The 11,061-nt window shown below is 36.0% G+C and overlaps 1 pseudogene; it reads left to right on the top strand.

The window, feature by feature from the left end:
* Positions 1–1,490: 1,490 nt before the first annotated feature.
* LOC102832854 lies at positions 1,491–10,791 on the top strand (annotated as a pseudogene).
* The last annotated feature ends 270 nt before the right edge of the window (positions 10,792–11,061 follow it).

An 11,061-nucleotide genomic window follows, 5' to 3' on the forward strand; every position in this document is an offset into this window, starting at 1 on the left:
GAGTAAGTTTCTGAGTCTCTACTAACATCCTTTTTTCTTTCTTTCTTCCTTTCTTCTTAATAACCTTTTGCTTTCTTCCTCTGTGATGTTCTTGATGTCATTCCACAACTCTTTGATTTTCAGTCATTAATGTCTAATGCATCAAATCTTTTTTTTGAAAGATATTTAAATTCAAGTGGAGTAAGTTCAAGGTCATATTTTAACTCTTGTGGACTTGTTTTAACTTTCGTTAGTTTCAGCCTGAAATTGAATATAAGCAATTGATTGTTTCACAGCCTTCCCCTGGAATTATTTTGGCAGATGATATGGAGCTTTTCCACCATCTCTTCCCACATAGCTTAAATTCTGTGTATTCCAACTGGTGGGGTCTACATGTCTTACATGAATTGTGGAATGTGAAACTGATGATGTGCCCTGTAAACTTTCACTCAATCCACAATAAAAGTCTTACATTAAAAAAAAAAAAAAAAGACAAAATATATTTGCCATGAAGAAGTCATTAGTCTTCCAAAATTCTATCGTGCAATCTCCATCATCACTACTTTCACCAAGGCCATATTTTGCAACTACTGATCATTCTTGCTTCCAGCATTTGCATTTCAATCACTAGTGATTATCAGTACATCTTGATTGGATTTTTGATCCATTTCAGGTTGAATAAGTTGTTGTTGTTATTTATAAGTGCCATTGAATTGGTTCCAATTCATAGTGATACTCTATAGGGCCATCACTGGTGGGTTTGAACTATTGACCCTGTAGTTCAAAGTCCAGTGCTGATTCTTCAATTTCATTCTCACTGGCTTTCATGGTTGGTATACAAATTTGAATAATAAAATGGTATCAACTGGTCTTTCTTGTAGGTGTATGGATATTATCCTATCATAGACAGCTTTATTCTTGTAGATAGATAGATAGATAGATAGATCTTAAAATGTTCTTTTTAATTATGAATGTGAAGTTCCTCTTCAATTTGCCATTTATGGCATAGTAAACCATGTGATTTTCATATTCAAAAAGGTCAATACCAGTCCATTGCAACTCATTAATGCCTAAAGATATCAATATTTATGCATTGCATTTCATTTTTGACAACTTCCAGGTTTCCTAGGTTTATACTTGGTACATTCAATGTCCCAGTTGTTAATGGGTATTTACAGCTGTTTCTTCTCATTTTGAATTGTGCCCCACCAGCAAATGAAGGTTCAGAAAGCTTTACTTCATTCACATCGTCATGGTCAACTCTACTTTGAAGAAGCAACTCTTCTCCAATTTTATTTTGAGTGCCTGTGGGACTTGTCTTCTGGAACTATTTCTGCCAATATTCTGGTGCTATTCATCATGGTTCAATTCAATATTATGATGGTATTTGACAATGTTTAATTGCAGTATTTCATTTCAAGGTTTTTCAGTGGCTAACAATTCAGAAGTAGTTCATCTATCTTCCTTCTTAGTCTCTTTTAGACTGGAAGCTCAGCTGAAACCTGTCCACAATGGATGACACTGCCTGCATTCCAAATACTGGTAACATAGCTTCCAACATTAGAGTAACATGCAATCCACCACAGTGTGACAAACTTACAGATGAATTTTGGTGGGTATGAACAGGCAAAGTCAACTCTATGATGATTGGCTATGAATGGTCATTCAATTGAAAGTATATTTCCTTGGTAATGTCGCCTTCTCACAGTATGATACATAAACAGGAAAAGCATTCTCTCTCTCTTTTTTTTTTTTTCTTTTGGGAACCTGTGACTCTACAGTTGTGATCCATTTCTTTGATATAAGCTTCTCTTTTATATATTTATAAACTTCACTAGTTTTGCTTCTCTAGAAAACCCTCCCTAAGATGCTACATGATGAATTTTCATATCATGAGAATCTTATCCGTAACTGATTTAGATGTTTTGAATGATGAGATTTTATACTTAGAATCAATGCTGAATTAGGTTAACACTTTTGGAGATATTGAGATGGGATGAATATATCTTGCATATGTGAAAAATGTGAATATGCCATGACTTTAAGGTGGTCTGAAGTCCTGGTTTGGTGCTGTAGGATAAGCACTAGACCACAAGGTCATTTAAACCTCAAGGTCAGTGGTTCAAACTCACCAGCCACTTCTTAGAAACCCTAAATAGAGTTACTCTGAGTCACAAACAACTAAACAGTATTTAACAACAAGAATAAATATGATTGTCAGTTATGGGTTGAGTTATGTCTCCTAAAAAGATACATTCAAGGCCCAACCCACAGTGCTTGTAAATGTGGTCTTATTTGGTAATAGCATTGTTACAGGTATTACATAACGTAAGGACATGCTGGAGTAGGGTGACTCCTTATTGAATAGGAAGGACTTTCCTCTAGACACTGAAGAGGAAGAATGCTGTCTCACAACTTTATTTTGATCTTTTATGCTCTAGAACTATGAAAGACTATATTTCTGTATTTTAAATTACCCAAATTATGATAATTTGTTAAAACAGCCCTATGTTATTAACATAGTAACTAATGCAGTTTAAAAAAATTTAAACTCATCTCAAAAAAGCAGAAGAAGGAGAATAGTCTCATTTAGAGTATTGCTATATGCTTTTGGTGCCTAAACATAAAACAGACAAATAAATTGATGTTACACATTAAAATATACTTTGTACAATAAATATATATCAGAGAATCCTTCTACTTACTGTTCTTTCCTATACTGATCAGGAAATATCACGGTATATATATGAATAATTGTTGTTGTTGTTGTCAGGTGCCATCGAGTCGGAACCGACTCCTAGCGACCTTATGCACAGCAGAACGAAACAATGTCCGATCCTGGGTTAACCTCACTACGGCTGCCACACTTGAGTCCATCAATGATGCCACCTGGTCAATCCATCTCGTTAGGGGATCTATTGGTTCTTTTGGCAGTCCATGGCACTTTTAGTATTCTCCTCCAACACCACAACTCAAAGGCATCAATTCTTCTATGATCTTCCTGATTCACTGTCCAGCTTTCGCATCCATATGAGGCTATTGAAAACACCATGGCCTGGGTCAGGTGCACCTTAGTCCTCAAGCTGACATCTCTGCCCTTCAATACTTTAAAAAAGAGGGCATGGAGGAAGGTAGAATCTCCAGTGAGTAGTATTCAATCTGTCTAGGCGGGGTTGATGCAATGAACTGCAGACGGGTCTCTTGTGATACAACATTGAATAATTGTTATCAGGACTGATTGTGAGGGTTGGAAATGTAAAGGTAGACGTTTTCTATCAAGAAAGGGAGTGATTAACTTTTCAGTCTAGGAGCTAAGGTCCCTAGGACCTTCAAGGGAGAAGAGCAGAGAGCGGGACCCTATCCAGAGAAGCAGTGATGCCTGAAATGGAGCCAGAGATGATGACGTGGAGCGATGGAGCAGCTGGAGACTTTAGATCCAGAGAGGGAGAGCGACTGGGTGCTGAAGACCTGGGGGAACGGGGGAAGGACTGCATGGAGGGAATTGTAACCATGGCAATGAGAGACAATATACGATAGAATGAATGTAAAACTAATGTTCTCCCATGTAAACTATCACATAATTCACAATAAAACATTAAAAAAAAAAAAAAAGTTCCTGTGCAGCAGATTTGCCCAATGCAATACGTCGTCTGATCTCTTGACTGCTGCATCTGCGAGTGTTGATAGTTGATCCAAGAAGAATGAAGTCCTTGACAACTTCAATCTTTTCTCCATTGATAAGAATGTTGTTTATTGGTCCAGTGGTGAGGATTTTTGTTTTCTTGACATTGAAATGTAATCCATATCGAAGGCTGTGCTCTTTGATCTTCATAAGTAAATGTTTCAAGTCCTCTTCATTTTCAGCAAGCAATATGAATCATATATAACAGTAAATGAGAACATGAAAATAGTCTAGTTCCCAATAAACTGTTCTGAATTTTGAGAAATAATAATAAAAAGAAAATGCAGATTTCAAACTGAATTGATCATGACCTAATAATTTTGTGAACAGTGAACTCAGTAAATGTTTATTTATTTAAAATTATGTGCACTGAACTAAACTCTAGTACCAGTGTGACTTTGGTTCAGAACAGCCAGACAGAATACTTTGGACACTTAGCATTTACAGATTAGAAACACAGTAGGAGTATATACTAATCTTTCAGAACCCTGTAGCATTCCTGGATGAGTGTCTTACATACATTGGGCTAAAAGGCAATCCAATACAATATATGATATTAATCAAACAGTAGGGTTCCATAGTCTCTTCAAACCACACCTGCTTATCATTTCTGCTTTTCACCCTGACCCAATTCCTAATATAGTAGAGGTCAAAGCTTTGCCAAAAGTTCATCATAAGGAGAATTTATGAATTCTCAATACTGTATGCTTCTACTCTGAAGTATAATTGATTGTGCTATTTCTTGAAATATTTCCAAGATTTTGACTATTAAAGAAAAATTATGATTATAATCATTATTAATATATTCTGCCTTATATGCTATGTAAGTTGTTTTCTCATGATAAGGTTATCTAAGTAATTTATTTTAGAAACACCACTAATTGATTTACTCACAATCATTACCTTATGGTTTGGCATACCTTAAATAAAATCCCTTTCTTAAGAATATTAAATCTAGTCTATCAAATAACAGGAGAACTATTTTTCCAGATCATAAACACTGGATTATGAAACACAAGGTTCTTGACTGAAGCCCATCAGCCACTCTGTGGGAGAAAGAGGATGCTTTCTGCTCCCACGAAGAATTAAAGACTCAAAAACCCTATATAGTTACTATGAGTCAGAACAAGGTAGATGACACTTAACAACAACTATCAAGTAAGAGGTTTAAGATAGCATCTTTAATCTCTTGGAGATAATGTAGTAAATATATTCACATATTTTTATTTGCTTCTTTTCAGCAAAACAAAACCCTAAAACCTTCCATTGAAAAAGCAACAATTTCTGGAAGTTTGTGATTTTCAGCATATATTGTCTGGTTATCCTGTTCATATACTGTAACCAAATGATATTTATTTTATTATTAGATCCTCCTTTAGAAAGTTCATGTATAGTTTGAAAAAGTAGGTATCATTGCTTGATATTATTACAATCTGAGTTTGTTTACCTGTATCAAAGAACACATTACATATATTCCTGAAATAAAGATTTAAGTTTGACAAATCATGTCATAATTTTGTATCAGCTTTTTAAATATAATTTTCCTTTTCAAGGTACTTTAATAAAAACTACAAGTAGGAATCTCTGGTAACATAGTGGTTATGAATCAGGCTGTTAATCTCACAGTCAGCAGTTCCAAACTACCAGCTGTTCCACAGGAGAAAGATGAGGCTTTCTGCTTCCATGAAGATTTACAGCCTCCGAAACCCTGTACAGGATCGCTATGAGTTGGACCTGACTTCACTCCAGGGTACATAACAACAACAACAACAACAGGAAGTAATTCAGTATGCATCATTTATATTTTCTAATATATTTTTATTCAAGAGAATAGTAGGAAAAACATCCATGTTTATTACCACTTGGGTTTTATAAAAATATAGCAAAGTCTAAAATATTTTTGATAAAGTAAAAATAACTACATGCTGAAAATTATGTTGAAAGCCTTCATCCAATTTTTTAAGACAGGAAACCAACCAGAAAAATCCTCAATGATATAGGTTAACACAGTAACATGGCCTCATACATTTCAACCATCCTGAAGATGGCTCAAGACTGGAAGGCATTTTGTTCTGTTATACATACCGTGTCATGAGCCACAGCTGACTTTACAATAACTAATAACATCAACTGCAGCAAAAATATTTGTAAGAGAGTGCTATAAAGGACCTGTCTGCTACAACTTTATGTTTCACCTGAGATACCAGAAACAGTGTCTGGAAGTTGAGTAACATTATTAGATAAATAAAATAATATCGTGTGGTGCTGTAAGATCAGCATTGGACTGAGAACCACAAGATCAACAGTTTTAGCCCAGTAGCTGCGCATACAGAATCTAGTACTGGATTGCTAAGAGTTGGAATAGGTTCCACAGCACTTAACAACAAAATAATATTACTATGCTATTGTCGTTTCATCTCAAAGCAACCCTGTGTAGGCCTTCCAGTAGTGGTTAGCAGCTGGTGTGTTTGAACTGCTGACCTTGTGGTTCACCATCCAGTGCTCATCCTACAGCATCACACCAAGAGTCCTATAATACTGTTGTTGTTGTTGTTAAGAGCAACCTAGTCAGTTCCAACTCATAGCAATCCTGTATAGAGTTTTCGAGTTAAGACTGCTGAGTTTGAACCCCGACCTTGCAGTTCAAAGCAACCTTGAAGTCTAGTGCATTATCCCACAGTGCCACACCAGGACTCCCTGTAATAATAATATTATTAGCAATGAACTTCAAACCACAAGGTTAGCACTTCAAACACACCAGCTGGCTCCTCAGAAACCCTATACAGAGTTGCTATGATTTGAAACCAATTCAATGGCACTTAACAACAACGACAGCATTATAATCATATATTATCATATGCACTGTGCTTTTGGTTCTGTTAAGTGACATCTAGTTTCTTTCAACTCACAGTGACCCTGTATAGTGTCTCTGGGGAGCAATATGTCAATCAGTTTCCAGAAATTCCTTCTGGTACTTTGAATACAACATAAAGTAGCTGCAGGAAAATCCTACATAGCACATTATATTTTTTTTAAAAAACTTTTTATTGTGAATTGAATGAAAGTTGACAGATAAGATCATCAGTTCTACATTAAACAAAGCATGCATTTTATGTCATCTCAATGATAAGAATCCCCTCCAAACAGCAGCTATAGAATTTCCTCCCTGTAGTTGTCATTTTCATTTTACCCACCTTCCCATCCCTTCTCAACTCTGTCCCTAGGCAAATGCTGACACCTTGATTTTGAGCCATCAACCATTCAATGGTGAGCATACCTTACTAGTTTTGTTGTCCCTACTACATACTTACCTATTACTTGGCTAAAAATTGGGCCATGAGAATGAGTTCCTTTCCAGACATAAAAGGTGGTCAAGGGCCATAGTGTTGGGTTCTTCCAGTCTCTTTCTGATGACTAAGTCTGGTCTTATTTTGAGTTTTATTTCACCTTTTCTTCTACTCTATCCAGGACATTTTAGTATCCCATTCAGAGCAGTTGGTAGTGGTATAGGGGCACTATCTAGTTCTTTTGGTCTAAGAGTCATGGAGACTGAGTTCACATGTTCCTTTAGTCCACTAGACTAATTGATTCTGATTATCTTCATTTTTTATTTCTCTACTTTCTTCCGCACATGGAGAGACAAATAGTTGCATCTTCGAAGGCCATTCATGAGCTTTTAAGATCCCAGACACCACTCACCAAAGTATGATATAAAACATTGTCATTGTGGACTGTGTTATTTCAATTAATCATGATGTCACCTGAGATTATGACCCTGAGCCCTAGGGCCAGCAAGTCATTGCCTAAAGATGTTTGATAGTATCTAAGATGTTTTAATCATTTTGCCTGATATAACCTCCACCATAGCATAGTTGTGTTTTCAGCAAAGGTAAATACCCATGTACAAATATCCTTTAAAACCTGTATATATTTGTGGGTATACACCAAGTCTTCATCCCATACCCATTCAGGCTGTGTTTCTATCCCCGTATTTACCCTTAGAACATGTTGTTCCAAGATTCTGTATGTATATAATAGTATTTACCTCTATCCCTTTTAGCTTTTGCATACCTCCCTTATATCACATCTATTTTTTTAAATTATAGCAAGTATTGACTCGTCATATATAACTTATTGTGACATAATTTACCCTTTTACAAATATTTTTGCTGTTGCTACTAGTTGTCAAGTCAGTTGAGACTCTTGGCATCTTAAGTAAAACAGAACAAAATGTCTCCCAGTTGAGCCATCTTCATGATTGTTGCAATATTTAAAGTCATTGTTACAACTACTATGTTAATTTATATGACTGAGGACTTTTCTTTTTCCTTCTTTTACAAAATTGTAAGCAGGCTATCAATATAATTTTCTGTACGTGGTTATTTTTACTTAAAAAAATATGTATACATATACCTTTAATGTAATACATTTTATCCAGAAACAATACATTTTAATACTTTTTCCTACTATTCCCTTCAATAATAAAATAAATGAGAAAATATAACTGATGATAGGTGAGTTATTTTCTACTTGCACTATTTAATAAATTATTCTTATTTACCCTTCTTAGGAACTATAGGATAAACACTAGAATGCCAACAAAAATGTTTTTCTTTTTCTTGTTTTTGTTAGTTTCCGTGGAGTCAATTCTGACTCAGAATGAGCTTAGGTACAACAGAAAGGAATACTGACCTGTCATTTGTCATTCTCACAATCATTGCTAAACTTGAGCCCATTGTTTCTGCCACAATGTCATCCCATCTCATTAGGGGTCTTCCTCATTTTTAATGACCCTCCACATTACCAGTCATGATGTCCTTCTCCAGGGACTGGTTCCTACTGATAATATCTCCAAAGCATAACGCCCTGGTTTCTAAGAAGCCTTCTGTCTGTACTTCTTCCATGCTGGAATTTTTGTTCTTCTGGCAATCCATGGTATTTTTAATATTCTTCTCCAACACCATAACACAAATGCATTAATTCCTCTGTGTTCTCTCTTATTCTCTGTCCAACTTTTGCATGCGTATAAAGCTACTGAAAGTACCATTCTTTGGGTCAGCCACATCTTAGTCCTCAAACTGACATCTTTGCTCTTGAACACTTTAAAGACGTCTTTGGCAGCAAATTTGTTGAATTTCTTAACTCCTCCTTCCAAGAGTTTTGATAGTGGATCCAAACAAAATTAAGTCTTTGACAACTTCAATCTTCTCCCTATTTATCATGATGCTATTTTTTGGTCCAATGGTGAGGATTTATTTTTTCTTTACATTGAGATGCAACACATACTGAGGACTGTAGTTTTTGAACATCGTAATTAAGTAGTTTAATCCCTCTTCACTTTCAGTAAGCAAGATTGTTTCATCTGCATATCACAGGTTGTTAAAGAATCTTCCTCCAATCTTGACACTGTATTCTTTGTCACATAGTCCAGCTTCTCAGATTATTTTCTCAACATACAGCTTGAACAAGTATCATAGAAAAATGCAATCTTTCCTGATTTTAAACCATTCTGTTTCTCCTTACTCTGTTCTAATAGCTATCTCTTGGTCCATGTAGAGGTCCTCTTCAACACGATTAAGTGTTCAGACAAACCCATTCTCCAAAATATCCATATCTTTTCATGATCCAAACAGTTGAAAGCATTCACATAGTAAATAAAGCACAGGGAAATAGCTTCCTGGTATTATCTGATTTCCACCAATATCCATGTGACATCTAGTTTTAACCTCTGGCAGTTCGCAGTCAATGTAATCTTGCCACCATTTTTCAATTATGCTTAGAAAAATTTTACTTGCATGTGATACTAATGATATTACCCAGTGATTTCCACATCCCATTGGGTCACCTCTCTTTGGAATAGGCACAAATATGGACCTCTTCCAATCAGATGGCCCGGTAGCTCTCTTCCAAATTTCATGGCATAGATGAGTGAGTGCTTTCAGTGCTACATCAGTTTGTTGAAATACTTCGATATGTATTCCATCAATTCTCAGAGAGTCGTTCTTTGTCAATAATTTGAGTGTACCTTGGATTTCTTCTTTCAGTACCATTGGCTTTTGAAACGATTGAACATCAACAATTACTTTTTGGCAGAGTGATTCTTTGCATTCCTTCCATCTTCTTTTGATGCTTTCTTTATCTTTCAGTATTTTGTCCATAGACTCCTTCAATATTGCATGTTGAGGCTTGACTTTTCTTCAGTTTTTCAGGTTGAGAAATTCCAAGCATATGCTTTCCTTTTGGTTTTCTAATTCCAGGTCTTTGCATATTTCATTATACTTTGTCTTCTCAAGCTGCCCTTTGAAATTTTCAATTCAGTTCTTTTACCTCCTCATTTCTTCCATTTGGCTTAGCATCTCTATACTGGAGAGCAAATTTCAGAGTCTCTTGACATCAACTTAATTTTTTTCTTCTTTCTTGTTTTCTTAATTAACATTTTGCTTTCTTCCTGTATGATGATCTTGATATCATCCCACAACTCTTCTGAACTTTGGACATTAGTGTCTAATGTATCAAATCTGTTCTTGGGATGATCTCTAAATTCAAGTGTAGTCTATACAAGTCTATATTCATTTTTATAGTCACCTTTCAATTAGTTTTTTTTTTTTTTTTTAAGTATTTTCTAGAAGATATTGGTCAGGCAGTAAGTAGTAAATCTGGCACTGTGGCTCACATTTTGGTTCTGAAGAACAAGACTGTTCTAGAGACTGTAACCTATGCAGCAACAGCTTAGACTCTTGAAGCTGTGGCAGAATATGTTTTGGAGGAGGGGCTTCTGGATCCAACGTGCCCATTACATCACCTAGTGTAAAATCCAATGAGGACCATGGGATAAATGGGCATGATGAAAATGAAAACTCATTTGGAAAGTATATGTGGATGGAGAATGAAGAGGATTTCAACAGACAGGTGGAGAAACAGCTGCAGAAACAAGAATCCTTGACCATTACTTACAGGAGATGTTGGATGAGGAAGACTAAGACTGGTTTATACTATCACGAGGCCTGCCTCAGACCACGGGAAAGTTGCAACAATAGTTAAATGGTCTTATGGTCAACAACAGTCATGATTCTGAGGATATTTTGAGCAAAACTAACCTCAACCTACATGCCAAGGAGTTTGTTCCATGAGTGCTGTACTGAGGTGACAGCACACTTTGAGGAGGACTTGTATGCCCCCACATCTGGGGACAGTGCTGCACAAAAAGGAGGAGCTGACAAGGGGGTGGAATAGGGAAGGGTGCTCAGGAGGAAGGTAGGAAGGGGAAGAATGATTTAACTCCTGAAACTGGAGTAATGTGCTCAGGCTTATCCTACAAACCTCTGAATAATTCTCATTTGTTCTATTGACTCTCATGGGAAGTAATTTTTTTTTTTTTCTTTTTTTCTTTTCAAAGCTCT

The sequence above is a fragment of the Chrysochloris asiatica genome, unplaced genomic scaffold (assembly GCF_000296735.1).
Source record: "Chrysochloris asiatica unplaced genomic scaffold, ChrAsi1.0 scaffold00334, whole genome shotgun sequence".
NCBI classification, from domain to species: Eukaryota; Metazoa; Chordata; class Mammalia; order Afrosoricida; family Chrysochloridae; genus Chrysochloris; species Chrysochloris asiatica.